The sequence below is a fragment of the Eurosta solidaginis genome, chromosome 1, assembly GCF_040869045.1.
Source record: "Eurosta solidaginis isolate ZX-2024a chromosome 1, ASM4086904v1, whole genome shotgun sequence".
Lineage (NCBI taxonomy): Eukaryota > Metazoa > Arthropoda > Insecta > Diptera > Tephritidae > Eurosta > Eurosta solidaginis.
In genome coordinates this window covers 216,732,527-216,746,286 of record NC_090319.1, presented here as the reverse complement: position 1 = coordinate 216,746,286, position 13,760 = coordinate 216,732,527, and the positions used below count along the sequence as shown (strand labels likewise).

The following is a 13,760-nucleotide window of genomic DNA, read 5'->3' as shown; positions in this document are numbered from 1 at the left end:
GTCCCATTGTTGCCAATTACCTATATTGTTCTGTACCAAAATCATTAAAAAATTGTTCTAAAATAATTTTTAGCACACAAAAAAACTTTAAAGAGAAGTAATAACTTAACCGGCCTATTTTTTTGTACAAATTTTACTTACACGTAAAAGCATAGGTCTTTATTTAACAGATTCTTTGTTTTTCATTTTAGGCGCTTTAAAAAAAATTAAATCAGAAATAACGAGTCAACTTTTGTTCAAACTCACTAAATGTTTTTTATTTATAACAATTAATTGCAAATTTGACCCAAATGTTTTTTTGCATTTCCAGATTTTATGCTCATTTTAGATATAGCACGTCTTACAGGGAACAAAAAATAAATAAATTTGCTACAAAGATATTACATTAAAATTTGTATATTGTCTTTTATGCTAATTTATTTTGATACTTTTTATTTTATTTTATTATATTATCTTTTATCACGTTGTATATTAAATTTGCTACAAAGATATTTCATCAAAATTTGTATATTGTTTTTATGCTAATTTATTTTGATATTTCTTATTTTATTTTATTATATTATCTTTTATCACGTTGTATATTAAATTTGCTCAAAGATATTACAGTAAAATTTGTATATTGTCTTTTATGCTAGTTTATTTTGATATTTCTTATTTTATTTTATTATATTATCTTTTATCACGTTGTATATTACATTTGCTACAAAGATATTACATTAAAATTTTTTATATTGTCTTTTATGCTAATTTATTTTGATATTTCTTATTTTATTTTATTATATTATCTTTTATTTCAACTTAGTTTAGTATTATTTAAATGCAACTTGATTGAATCGGAAAATTTCACGTTGTATATTAAACGAAAAAAAAACGACCCAAAAACGTATTCGATATTAGGTCGAAATATTGTATAGGCCGTATATTACTCTACTATCTATATATTAATACGCTAACAAAATTTCCATACAATCAATTGACAGGCTGTTTCGCATAATTAGCATACGTAAAATCATATAAAAGTTATATGAATCGATTCGTATTGATCAGCCGCAGTGCATAGGTCTATTTTTGTTAACAAATAATACTCTATTTGTTTATAATTAATAGAAAAAGTTTTTTGTAAATTCGAAAATCTGTGCAACTATCGAAATTGCCATCTGTAGGACTCATTATGTTCACAAACCCCCCTGAGTATATAGCTCCAAATTCTCAATTGTCGCGTTGCTCAAATGTTTCATCTCTACATATGTATATATTTGTACACGCCAAACGGTGAGAGAACTATTGCTTCGCTCATTTTCTATTTAAATAAAATATTGGTCTGTACCAAAATCCTTAAAAAATTGTTCTAAAATAATTTTTAGCGCACAAAAAAACTTTAAAGTGAAGTAATAACTTAACCGGCCTATTTTTTTGGACAAATTTTACTTACACGTAAAAGCATAGGTCTTTATTTAACAGATTCTTTGTTTTTCATTTTAGGCGCTTTAAAAAAATTGAAAGCAGAAATAATGAGTCAACTTTTGTTCAAACTCACTAAATTTATTTATTTATAACAATTAATTGCAAATGTGATCCAAATGTTTTTTGCATTTCCAGATTTTATGCTCATTTTATATATAGCACGTCTTATAGTGAACAAAAAATAAATAAATTTGCTACAAATATATTACATTAAAATTTATATATTGTCTTTTATGCTAATTTATTTTGATATTTCTTATTTTATTTTATTATATTATCTTTTATCACGTCGTATATTAAATTTGCTACAAAGATATTACATTAAAATTTGTATATTTCCTTTTATGCTAATTTATTTTGATATTTCTTATTTTATTTTATTATATTATATTTTATCACGTTGTATTTTAAATTTGCTACAAAGATATTACAGTAAAATTTGTATATTGTCATTTATGCTAATTTATTTTGATATTTCTAATTTTATTTTATTACATTATCTTTTATCACGTTGTATATTAAATTTGCTACAAAGATATTTCATTAAAATATGTATATTGTCTTTTATGCTAATTTATTTTGATATTTCTTATTTTATTTTATTATATTATCTTTTATTTCAACTTAGTATAGTATTATTTAAATGCAACTTGATTGAATCGGAAAATTTCACGTTGTATATTAAACGAAAAAAAAAAAACCATCCAAAAACGTATTCGATATTAGGTCGAAATATTGTATAGGCCGTATATTACTCTACTATCTATATATTAATACGCTAACAAAATTTCCATACAATCAACTGACAGGCTGTTTCTATACTTAGCACACGTAAAATCATATAAAAGTTATATGAATCAATTCGTATTGATCAGCCGCAGTGCATAGGCCTATTTTTGTTAACAAATATTACTCTATTTGTTTATAATTAATAGAAAAAGTTTTTTGTAAATTCGAAAAACTGTGCAGCTATCGAAATTGCCATCTGTAGGCATTATGTTCACAAACCCCTGAGTACTTAGCTCCAAATTCTCAATTCTCGCGTTGCTCAAATGTTTCATCTCTACATATGTATATATTTGTACACGCCAAACGGTGAGAGAACTACTGCTTCGCTCATTTTCTGTTGATGTTTAGGCAGGATGCCTAACTTTTCCGCATCTGATTGCGATCCCCCCAATGCAACTCTGCAAATCGATTCTTGACTTAATTTATAACCACCCACACCACCACCCTCTTGCATGTGCATGCATGTACATGCACGTGTATGTGTGCTTTTTGTCAGCACTCATGCATATTCATGTCGGGGTTGATGTGTGGGTGCATTTCCCCTCCAAAACGGAGGATTTTTCGGGTCAACGGTTGTAGCTTGCTATACAACCGGCCTCTTGGATCTCAACAGCCATCCTGTTCACATCTGCCGCCAGCGGTCTCTGCCGTAATTTTGCGTTATTCAGGTAATATTGTAACCTTTGATATTTTTACATTCACCCAATAAATCATATATATATTATAACGAGAAATCTCGTATTCTATTATTTTATTTTAACCCGCTTATTCCCATCGAGATCGACCACGGTGCGCTCACCGACTCAGAAGCAGACGCACCCCGGCCGATCATTTGGTCGATCTTCACCAGGAATTTGGAATACAGTACCTATTACAGTGCACAAATCACATAACAACCACAAAAGTTATCCGAAAAGTCATTTGCCCATCAACAGCTATACCACAAATTTGGAAAGTCTATTATTTAATACCAGCGTGCAAAACACTGATCAAGCGACAGGCAGCTAAAGCCACTGCAACACATCAAGTCATCTTGCCACATCAACACCATACAAATCACCAAAAAGTTCAAAGTAAATGCAATATTTCTTACCACATTTTTATTGGTTAAAATAATAAATAAAAAGTGACAAAAATCGATTTGAAGTGCCACACGTGATTGTAATTAACCGCGAAAAGTGTGAAGAAGCTGTGTAGTGCCAAAAAGTGCAAACGCGGATCATTAACGTTGTTAAGATTCTGGCCTGTCCCCCCACCAGCGGTAAGGCTGTCCGGACACAGCACAAGGAAGAGGTACACATAACCTCACTTTCATATAAAATTTCACGCCATTCGATTGTGGCAATTTTAAATTTTCTCTTTGCATCACGTTAATTTCACTAGTTTCCTAATAAATTTTTGTTACACAGTTTCCTCGTTTTTTGCACAAGATTTATTACACGCTTTTACACTTTTCGTCGAGTTTTTATAGCAACGCGCGCACTAATTTTTTATAATAAAATTGACGATTGAAGTGGCGAGTGACCCCCTTTACTTCGCATAATAAACATTGGTGTTGATTCCCCCTGCTCCCTGTTTTAAGGCACAAATAATCTGCAAAGTCAGACAAAAATAAACAAATTAAAAGTAATAACTAAAATTTTGCGTAATTTAATATCTGTTGGTTGGGTGATTCGACAGGTACATTCAAATTTATATTCTTCACTCAATTTGTCCAGAAATTTTTCATCCATGAACATGGACTCTTACATCAGGTTGGCCGATCGAATAATCGAATTCGAGGCCGATTTTAGTGACATAAATGCGGCTCTGCATACAGTACACACTCTTGCAATACAGCAAAAAGAATTGCAAGCGAAGTGGGAAAAAGCAGAGACCACCCTCGAGGAGTTACTTGACTCTGACACGCTTGGTGCAAAAAAAATTGCAGCGTATTCCTGAGATGCTTGTCGAACATAGCTGAAATTCAAACTAAATTGAAAGAGGAGAAAGATAGGGCAGTTCGACCTGAGGGAGAACGCGCGCGCGAGCATAGTATCCGCCTGCCAGCTTGCGATACTGAGGTATTCAAGGGCGACCAACTATCTTGGCCAACGTTTCGTGACCTGTTCACGGCCATCTATACAAATAACAGTCGCTTAAGCCCGGTAGAAAAGTTGTTCCACCTTAACCAAAAAACTCTAGGTGAGGCAAAGGACATTGTCAAGAAAAGTCCTTTGACAAATGAAGGCTTCGAAACAGCCTGGAAAAACATATGTGAGAGATACGAGAATAAACGGATTCTCGTAAACTCACAACTACAAATTTTGTTTAATCTAAAAAAGATAGATAGCGAGTACGGCAGCTCAATTAAAACCTTACAGCGCGATATAAATAATTGCTTAGCATCCTTAAAAACCCATCAGATTGATGTTTCAAATTGGGATGCGATTATTACTTTTTTATGTTCGACAAATTTACCTGAAAATACGCTGGCTCTATGGGAGCAGCGCATTGACCACAAAACGGACATATCCAAGTGGGAGGATATGGACAAATTCTTATCAAATCGTTTTCAGACACTTGAAACCGTGTCTGGTTTTACAGGGAATGCCACTTCTAAAGTGCAAAAATCAAGCGCGCCGCGACCATCGACGGAAATCCCTACAAAAAGACTTGGTGCTTTTCAAACAAAAGTATCCAAGCAACCAAAAAATCAATATGTAAAATGTGCAAATCTACGGAGCACAGATTACGCAACTGTTCAAGTTTTTGCGATTTAGCCCCGGTAGCAAGGATCAAATTCGTTAAATCCACAAATGGCTTCCTGAACTGTTTATCCCCAGGACACACAGTGACGAGGTGCACCAGTTCGTACAACTGTTCCAAATGCCACTCTCGTCAACACACGCTCCTGCATGCGGACACACTTCAGCAACCGGCGGTGCGCAACCCTTTCAAAGATGCGGATAATACCCCATCAACTTCGGTACAGGCACGGAAAAGACTGGAATCGGGACAACCACCTTCCTCTACGAACCAGAATGTCAAATCCTGCGATGCGAATTCCAGCACAGGCATGCAATTAGGAACTGCTCGCGTACATATTCACCATAATGGTACCATCTTCTCCGCGCGGCCATTAATTGATTCTGGGTCTGAATGTTCCTTTATAACAGAAAGACTGAAACGCAGAATCAATTTGCCAGCGAGGAAAATGCATGCCCAGGTTTCAGGCATCACAAATGCGGTGTCAGCGCAGGTGAAAGAAGCGTCCAAAATCGAATTACGTTCACCAGTGGATCCCTGCTTCAGCCTGACTACAACCGTTCTCATTCTAGCCAAACTCACTGGGAATCTTCCATCTTGCCATATCAACGCAATGACTGTGCAGGCATTCCCAGACTTTGTTCTGGCAGGCAAGAGTTTCTACGTCAATGAAGACGTAGACCTCATACTTGGCGGAAATATTTATCCCCACATTATAATGAGCGGTATAAAAAAGAATGTGCTAAACACACTCTCAGCCCAAGAGACAGTGTTCGGTTGGATACTAAACGGTCGTATCGATCCCGGCATACAACGAAGAGCATTATGCCTTTCTACAACGAGGTTGCGTTAGATAACCAACTCAAAGCTTTATGGGAGGTAGAATATGTTCCCAAAAATAAAATATTAAATGAAGATGAAAGGTACTGCGAACAACTATTTAAAGAAACAACGCAGCGAAGTGAGAATGGAAGGTACACCGTGTCACTACCATTCCGGCTGGATTACCCTAACAATATTAACTTAGGACCGTCCCTGAAGCGTGCATGCTCTCAATTCTTCTGGAATGAGGGGCGGCTAATAAAGAACCCAGATTTAGGGAAAGAGTATGTTCGAGTGTTGTCAGAATATGAAACGCTCGGCCATATGAGAAAATTAAAAAAGAATATCCCGTCCGACGATTCGGATCATTACTTCCTGCCCCACCACGCCGTTATTAAAGCAGAAATTACCACCACCAAGGTACGCGTAGTATTTAACGCCTCGAGCCCTACGGCCAACGGTAATAGTTTAAACGATATTCTCCTGCTAGGCCCAGTTCTACAAGCCGATCTACCCATCCTTATCTTACAATGGAGACTGTTCCGTTTCGTCTTCAATAGCGACATCGCAAAGATGTATCGACAAATTTGAGTGAACGAAAATCACACCAAATTTCAACGTATTGTGCATCGCACTTCCCCGAATGACCCTATTAGTCTTTACGAATTAAAGACGGTTACCTTCGGAGTGAATTGCGCTCCATATCTCGCGATAAGAACGCTCCTACAACTGGCTGACGACGTAGCAAATTCACACCCTACAGCGGCTAGCATACTAAGAGAGAGTATGTACGTAGATGATGTTTTATCTGGAGGACACACAATAGCGTCAACCATCAAAGCACGAAACGAGATTCGCGAAGCCTTACACTCAGCTGGCTTCACATTACGCAAGTGGACTTCAAATTGTAAGGAAATTCTAAAGGACATCCCGAAAACGGATTTGCTCAGCGAGGATTTCTTAGCGTTCGAAGAAGCTAGTTCGGTAAAAGCCCTGGGAATACGATGGAACGCTTACTCAGACGTATTTTATTTCTAGGCGGGAACCCTAGAAAATGGCGAAAACATCACCAAACGAGCAGTCTTATCCGCTATAGCCAAACTTTTCGACCCTTTAGGCTGGCTTGCGCCAATGGTCATTGTGGCAAAAATACTCATGAAGAGTATTTGGTTAGAAGGCACCGCTTGCGACGACCCAGTATCGACCAGTACGCTGGAAAAATGGAAAACCTTCACCGACCAATACCATGAAATCGATAAAATCAGGATACCGAGATGGGTCAACTTTTCTCCAGGAATCGACATCGAGATCCATGGATTTTGTGACGCATCCGAGAAGGCTTACGCAGCAGCCGTTTACATGCGCGTGAAAACGGATAACGACATCTGGACACACCTGCTGCTAGCAAAAACCCAAGTAGCCCCAGTGAAAACCCTTTCTCTTCCACTATTGGAGCTTTGCGTAGCCGTGCTGTTAGCGGAAATCACCAAATCAATTTTCAGGAACCTTAAATTGGGATCAGCGATAGTCCTCGCATATATAAGGAAACCACCTTGTTCCTGGTCAACCTTCGTCGCACATCGGCTCACCAAGATCATCGACATGGTCGGAAATAAGGACTGGTTGCACGTGAACTTAGAGTCCAACCCAACAGATTTAGGTAGCAGAGGATTACCTGCGTCTGAATTGGTCAACAATTCGTTGTGGTGGCAGGGACCTTCTTGGCTGCAAGAAGACACTTCCCAATGGCCAGCACAAGAAAGTGACTACATCAACTCCGTAGAGGAAAAGAGGGTGAAGACCTGCGCAACAACATTAAATACTACCGATGTTCTCCAACGCTTTTCAGACCTACCTAGAGCTTTACGGGTGCTCTCATACATTATGAGGTTCTACCGAAGAACTCACCCCGAAACAAAAAATTCATTCCATTTCATTCCGCACTTAATATCCCCTGACGAAGTTAAGGCCACTACACGACTTTTAATTAAAATCTATCAGAAACAACATTACGGTTCAAAATATAGAGACTTACAGGACGGAAAACTAATTTAAGGGAAAAGTGCAATACTCTCACTTAATCCCTACCTAGACTAACATGGCATCATTCTGGTAGGAGGGCGACTCGGGGCGTCAAAGGACTTAGCTTTTAATGAACGCCACCCAATCCTCCTCCCATACAACTGCAGGTTATCCCGTCTGACAGTCCCAATGTTTCATCAACAAAGTCTGCATGGGGAAAACCTACTCATGTTACGTCTGATACGCACCCAATACTGGATACCTAACATCAAAGCCATGACTAGGGCAACCATTCATAATTGCAAAGTTTGCACTATACACCGAAAGCATGCTCAGACCCAACTTATGGGTATTCTCCCTCGCGAACGCACGACATTCAGCCGTGAATTCACGAATACTGGAGTCGACTTCGCCGGACCCCTTCATCAAAAGTTACCGCGGCAGGGGGTGTCGCCTATCCAAATGCTATGTTTGCCTTTTCGTGAGTTTTTCCACACGAGCAATTCATCTGGAGGCCACTACCGACCTCAGCACACCATCATTTCTTGCGGCATTTGCCCGTTTCATATCTAGGCGCGGATGCCCAAAAAATATGTACTCCGACAATGGTACGAACTTTGTCGGAGCGTCACGATCCTTACGATGAGAATTCAAGACATTCATCTCACAAGCGCGAGAGAACGCTGTCTCAAAATACAGCCACCAAGCACCCATGTGGCATTTCATCCCTGCGGGCGCGCCCCACATGGGAGGGCTGTGGGGGGCTGGAGTGAAAAGCTTCAATAGCCACTTCAAAAAGATAGCCTCACCACACGAATTCACCTTCGAGGAATTCCATACACTCTTGTGCCGCATCGAGGCATGCCTGAACTCGCGGCCGCTCAGCCCGGCATCCATTGACTCGACGGACCTAGAGCCGCTCACCCCTGGGCATTTCCTCACGGGCAGCCACCTACTGGCTCCGCCAGAGCCCGATGCTAGTGAGAGCCCTGCCTCGATGATAAATCGGTGGCAGAAACTCAAAGCCCTCCATCACACTTTCTGCAAGCGATGGAAAACCGAATATCTATCCGAACTTCAAAAACGAGTGAAGTGGAAACACCCACAGTCTAATCTAAAACCCGGACACCTAACCGTTATCAAGGAGGACAACCTCCAACACAACGAGTGGAGAATGGGGAGAATCGTCAACACACACCCAGGCCCTGAGAACCGTCTGCGTGTTGTTGATGTCCATACAAGCAAGGGTCAAATAACTAGACCAATTACGAAATTCGTCCTCCTTCCATCCCACGACAAGGAGGATTAAATATAAGGGGCCAAATTCCGCCCTACAAAAACCCAAAATCCAAAATTCTATTTCCACAGACTACCTAAAATCAGAGGCCCACCGTTAGTGATAGCACTCACGGCATATTCAGGAACCCGCGTCTTCGTGTATCTCTATCCGTAAGCCTGTGTTTCTCCCGAGCCATAAATTATAATCAACCCCCCGGTCTCGTGAGGGTGCGAGTCTACCGGAGGGGAAACCTAAGGCGTACTACGCGATGGCAATGGGGAAAGGGAGCGCAGGACATGAAGACGCGATCAACCACGCGTCGTGATGCCCCGTTATCCCTAAGCTTGCGTCTCTCCCGAGGCGCTAATTATAATCAACCCCCCGGTCTCGAGACGAGTCTACCGGAGGGCAATCCTACATCTTACTACGCGATGGCAATGAGGAAGGGGAGCACGGGACATGAAGACGCATTCAACTATGCGCCGTGATGCCCCGCTACTCCTGAACGTGTTTTCTCCCGAGCCATGTATATCGTGTTTTTTTCTTTTATTCTCTACCCCCGTTCTCGTGCCGAGTCTACCGGGGGGAATCCTGAACCTGACTACTGGTGTGCAATGGGGAAAGGGAGCGAGAAGCACGAGGACGCGGGAGAGCTTGCCAAAAGCTCGTGAACAAAAAACATTTTTTTTGTAGGTTTTTTAACAATACTAACCCCCTGAACAGAAAATCCCACAATTCACTCGCTCGCCCAGAGCGAGGACACTAGAAAATCCCACAATTCACTCGCTCGCCCAGAGCCAGGACACCAGAAAAGCCTACCGCAGAAGGGCGAACCGATCAGCCACATACGCTAAGGGCTTTCGGCCGTTTACAATTCTTAAATTCCCATCAAATTAACCTAAAGTCACTCGCTCCCCCAGCGAGGATACTAGAACCCTAACGCAGACTCCCGGTCTACCACAGAACATATGCACTCGGCTAAAGGCACGAGGCCAACAGGAGTTTCATTTCAAAAATAATAAATTTTTTTAAAAAATCAAATAAAATTCGTTTAAGAGGCATGGAAGTTTTTCCCCATATAAATTATTGCTCAGATTTGGCACCCAATTGCAACAATTCTTTCCCTTGCTGGTTATAATTTTGATACACAAATTTTAATGGTTAGGGAATTATTTTTAAAATTTTACCTCGGTAGTGCCGTAATATTTTTTGATTGTTTTGTGAAAGTGACAGCAAGTTGCAAAATCCAAACGATTGACCCGTTAGGGACTATGTTTTGAAGGATATTAACTACTTTGCAATTGCGTCGTGCTCCGTAAGACTTGAAACTCCATTTCTTCCAGCATTTTCCCCGCGGACGGCCGCGACGTCGACCTACACAAACATGTAAACGGTTATTCGGTCCTGTGTTTATTTTCAAACTTCGATTACTACATATTAAGAATTTACGAACCATTGTATACAGTTTATATAAAGTGAATTAGTACAATAACTTAACAAATTCATTGAATTCCGCTGCACTTACACTGCTATTATCCTTTTTGTATTTGATTTTTTACATCATCTCACACCTTTACGGTTTGCACATAATAAATTAACCAGCTTTTGCAGCTCTTTTGCGTCATGCATATTATTTGCTTGCAGTATGTCGGCGACTCCCTTTCGCAACAACCAATCAAATTGATGTACCACGGATTGTACAGATCCACTGTTATAATCGCGCATTTGATTTGCCATTGGCTGTAGGTTATCTTCCAATGTTTTACCTAGAAATACCAAAGCTTGAGTTCTCAAATTTGTATAATCATCATATACAACATTTAACTGGTCCATTCGTAACCCCTTACGCTCCTTTTAACTAATATTATATAACCCAGGCAACCTAAAGATAATCAAACCATCCAGCGTGTGCGCAGATGAAGCCCGTGGATGGTTTTAACTACACTAGGCCTCAACTGTTCATCAAAAGCAGCGATAATTGCGCAACCAACAGGCACGAATGAATATTTATCTGTCCTTTGCACAACTAAATCGAGACGACCTAAAAGTTCCACTTATCTAACTGATGTCTTAGATTTGCACTATGTATGCCATGGGTACTAGCTACTAAATGTGGTAGGGAATGTACGGCCCCACTTTTTGAGTCAGCGATATTATCACTGGACGTGGCGCAAAGCAGATCGTTGGTGCATAAGCAGAGTATATTTTGCTCCCTACTGTTTGCTAATTACTGGAATGAGCCCTGTGGTGATAAATACTTTTAAATCAGGACTCCTGATCGGTGCCTGACAATAAAACATATCTAGTTTGTGATCTTTGCTGATGCAGAGTGAGAAAGCATCGCATCATTGACATACCTGTAGCTGGTGGTGCTAAAAAGCAACAACGGCAACTGCCTACACCCATTCCATGTATGAGATCCAACAGTAGGAAGTTTGTTAGGTTGGCCGTTAAAGGTGACCCAGCTGTTTTCGGTTGTGACTCTTAACAGATCACCTAAACGTTCCGCAGCTTGACAAAAATTAGCCGCATTTCGCACGAGCCGATAGTATTTGTAAAGAAATTTTGTTATAAAATTGTAAAAATGAAGTCTCCTAAATTATACGTAACTAAGCGAGATGGACGTAAAGAGGATATACACTTCGATAAAATTACTTCACGCGTTCAAAAGCTTTGCTATGGACTCAACATGGATTTCGTTGATCCGGTAGCCATCACATTAAAGGTAATAAATGGTTTATATTGCGGTGTCACTACACAAGAGCTTGATAACTTGGCAGCGGAAATTGCAGCAAATCTTACAACAAAATATGCCGACTATGCAACGCTAGCTGCACGTATTGCTATATCAAATTTACACAAAGAAAGGAACAAAGTTTTCTCAGATGTTATTAGTGCATTGTATTACCATGTGAACGACAAAACTGGCTTAGCTACACACATAATATCAGAAAATGCTGATCGCTTAAATTCAGCTATAATATACGATCATGATTTCGGTTACAATTATTTTGGTTTCAAAACGCTAGAGCGTTCTTATTTACTTAAACTCAATGGTAAAATAGTTGAGCGTCCACAGCATATGTTAATGCGTGTTTCTATTGGTATACATGGTGAAGATATTGATGCTGCTATTGAAACATACAACTTACTATCCGAACGTTATTCTACACATGCTTCACCAACTCTCTTTGCTGCAGCTACTAGACAACTACAGTTATCATCGTGTTTCCTTTTAACTATGGTTGCCGATTCGATTGATGTCATATTCACTTCAGCTCATCAATGTGCTTTAATTTCCAAATAAGCGGGTGGTATTGGACTAAATGTACATTTTATACGCGCAAAAGGCACAGCAATTGCGGGCACCAATGGCATATCAAATGGTTTGGTAACAATGTTGAGAGTATTCAATAATGTAGCACGTTATGTGGATCAAGGCGGTGGTAAATGACCTGGTGCGCTTGCAACTTATTTAGAACCATGGCATGCAGATATATTTGAGTTTTTAGATTTAAAGAAAAATACTGGCAGAGAAGAGCATAGAGCTAGAGATTTATTTTACGCTCTATGGATACCAGATCTGTTTATGAAACGGGTTGAAGCTAATGAAGGTTAGTCGCTTATGTGCCCACACAAATGTCCTGGCTTGCATGAAGTATGGGGCGATGAGTTTGCAAAATTTTATACTAAATATGACCAAGCGGGGCGTGCTAATAAGAAAGTAAAAGCACAAAGCCTTTGGTTTGCCATTATAGAATCGCAAGTAGAGACAGGCACACCGTATATGCTGTACAAGGATGCATGTAATAGAAAGAGTAATCAACAAAATATTGGCACCATTAAATGTAGTAATTTATGCACAGAAATCGTTGAGTATTCAACACCAGATGAAGTGGCAGTGTGTAATTTAGCATCGATTGCGCTTAATATGTTCGTAGCACCAGAAAAAACTTACTATTTTAAGCGTTTGAAGGAGGTTACAAAGACTGTCACACGTAATCTAAATAAAATAATCGATGTAAATCATTATCCATTGCCTGAGGCAAAGAAAGCCAACTTCAGACATCGTCCGATTGGTATTGGCATACACGGTTTTGCAGACGCCTTAATTCTTAAGCGTTATCCACACGAGAGTGAGCAGGCTGCACTCTTAAATCAACAAAATTTTGAAGCTCTGTACTATGGCGCATTGGAAGCTTGTTGTAAATTGGCTGAAAAATATGGGACTTATGAAAAGTATGAGGGTTCACCAGTCAGTAAGGGTATGCGCGAGCCACATAAAACAAAAAAGAAAAGAAATCAAAAGTTGTCAATGAAATAAAAGAAATAAAAAATTCAACAATGAAATAAAATAAAATCTAACCTACGACATACTTACCGCGTGCGTTTTTCAATGGAAATGTCATAAATTTTCACACGTCACATACCGTTTTGGCAAATTCACCACGACCATCATCGCATATACTGTTGACATTGGAACGAGAAACGAAAAGAGTTGCCATGCTCGCTAACTCGACCCCCAATGGTTCTTCCACAAAGAAAAAAACAAGATCGACATTATTTTTAAACTTTATTTTTTTTTAACCTAATAACACAAATCCACTCCATGAAAATAAAAACAAAACCAAATCAA

At 39.3% G+C, this 13,760-nt stretch overlaps 1 pseudogene; it reads left to right on the top strand.

Annotated features, from left to right (window-relative positions):
• Positions 1-11,687: 11,687 nt before the first annotated feature.
• Positions 11,688-13,448, top strand: LOC137239807 (ribonucleoside-diphosphate reductase large subunit-like; annotated as a pseudogene).
• Positions 13,449-13,760: the final 312 nt, after the last annotated feature.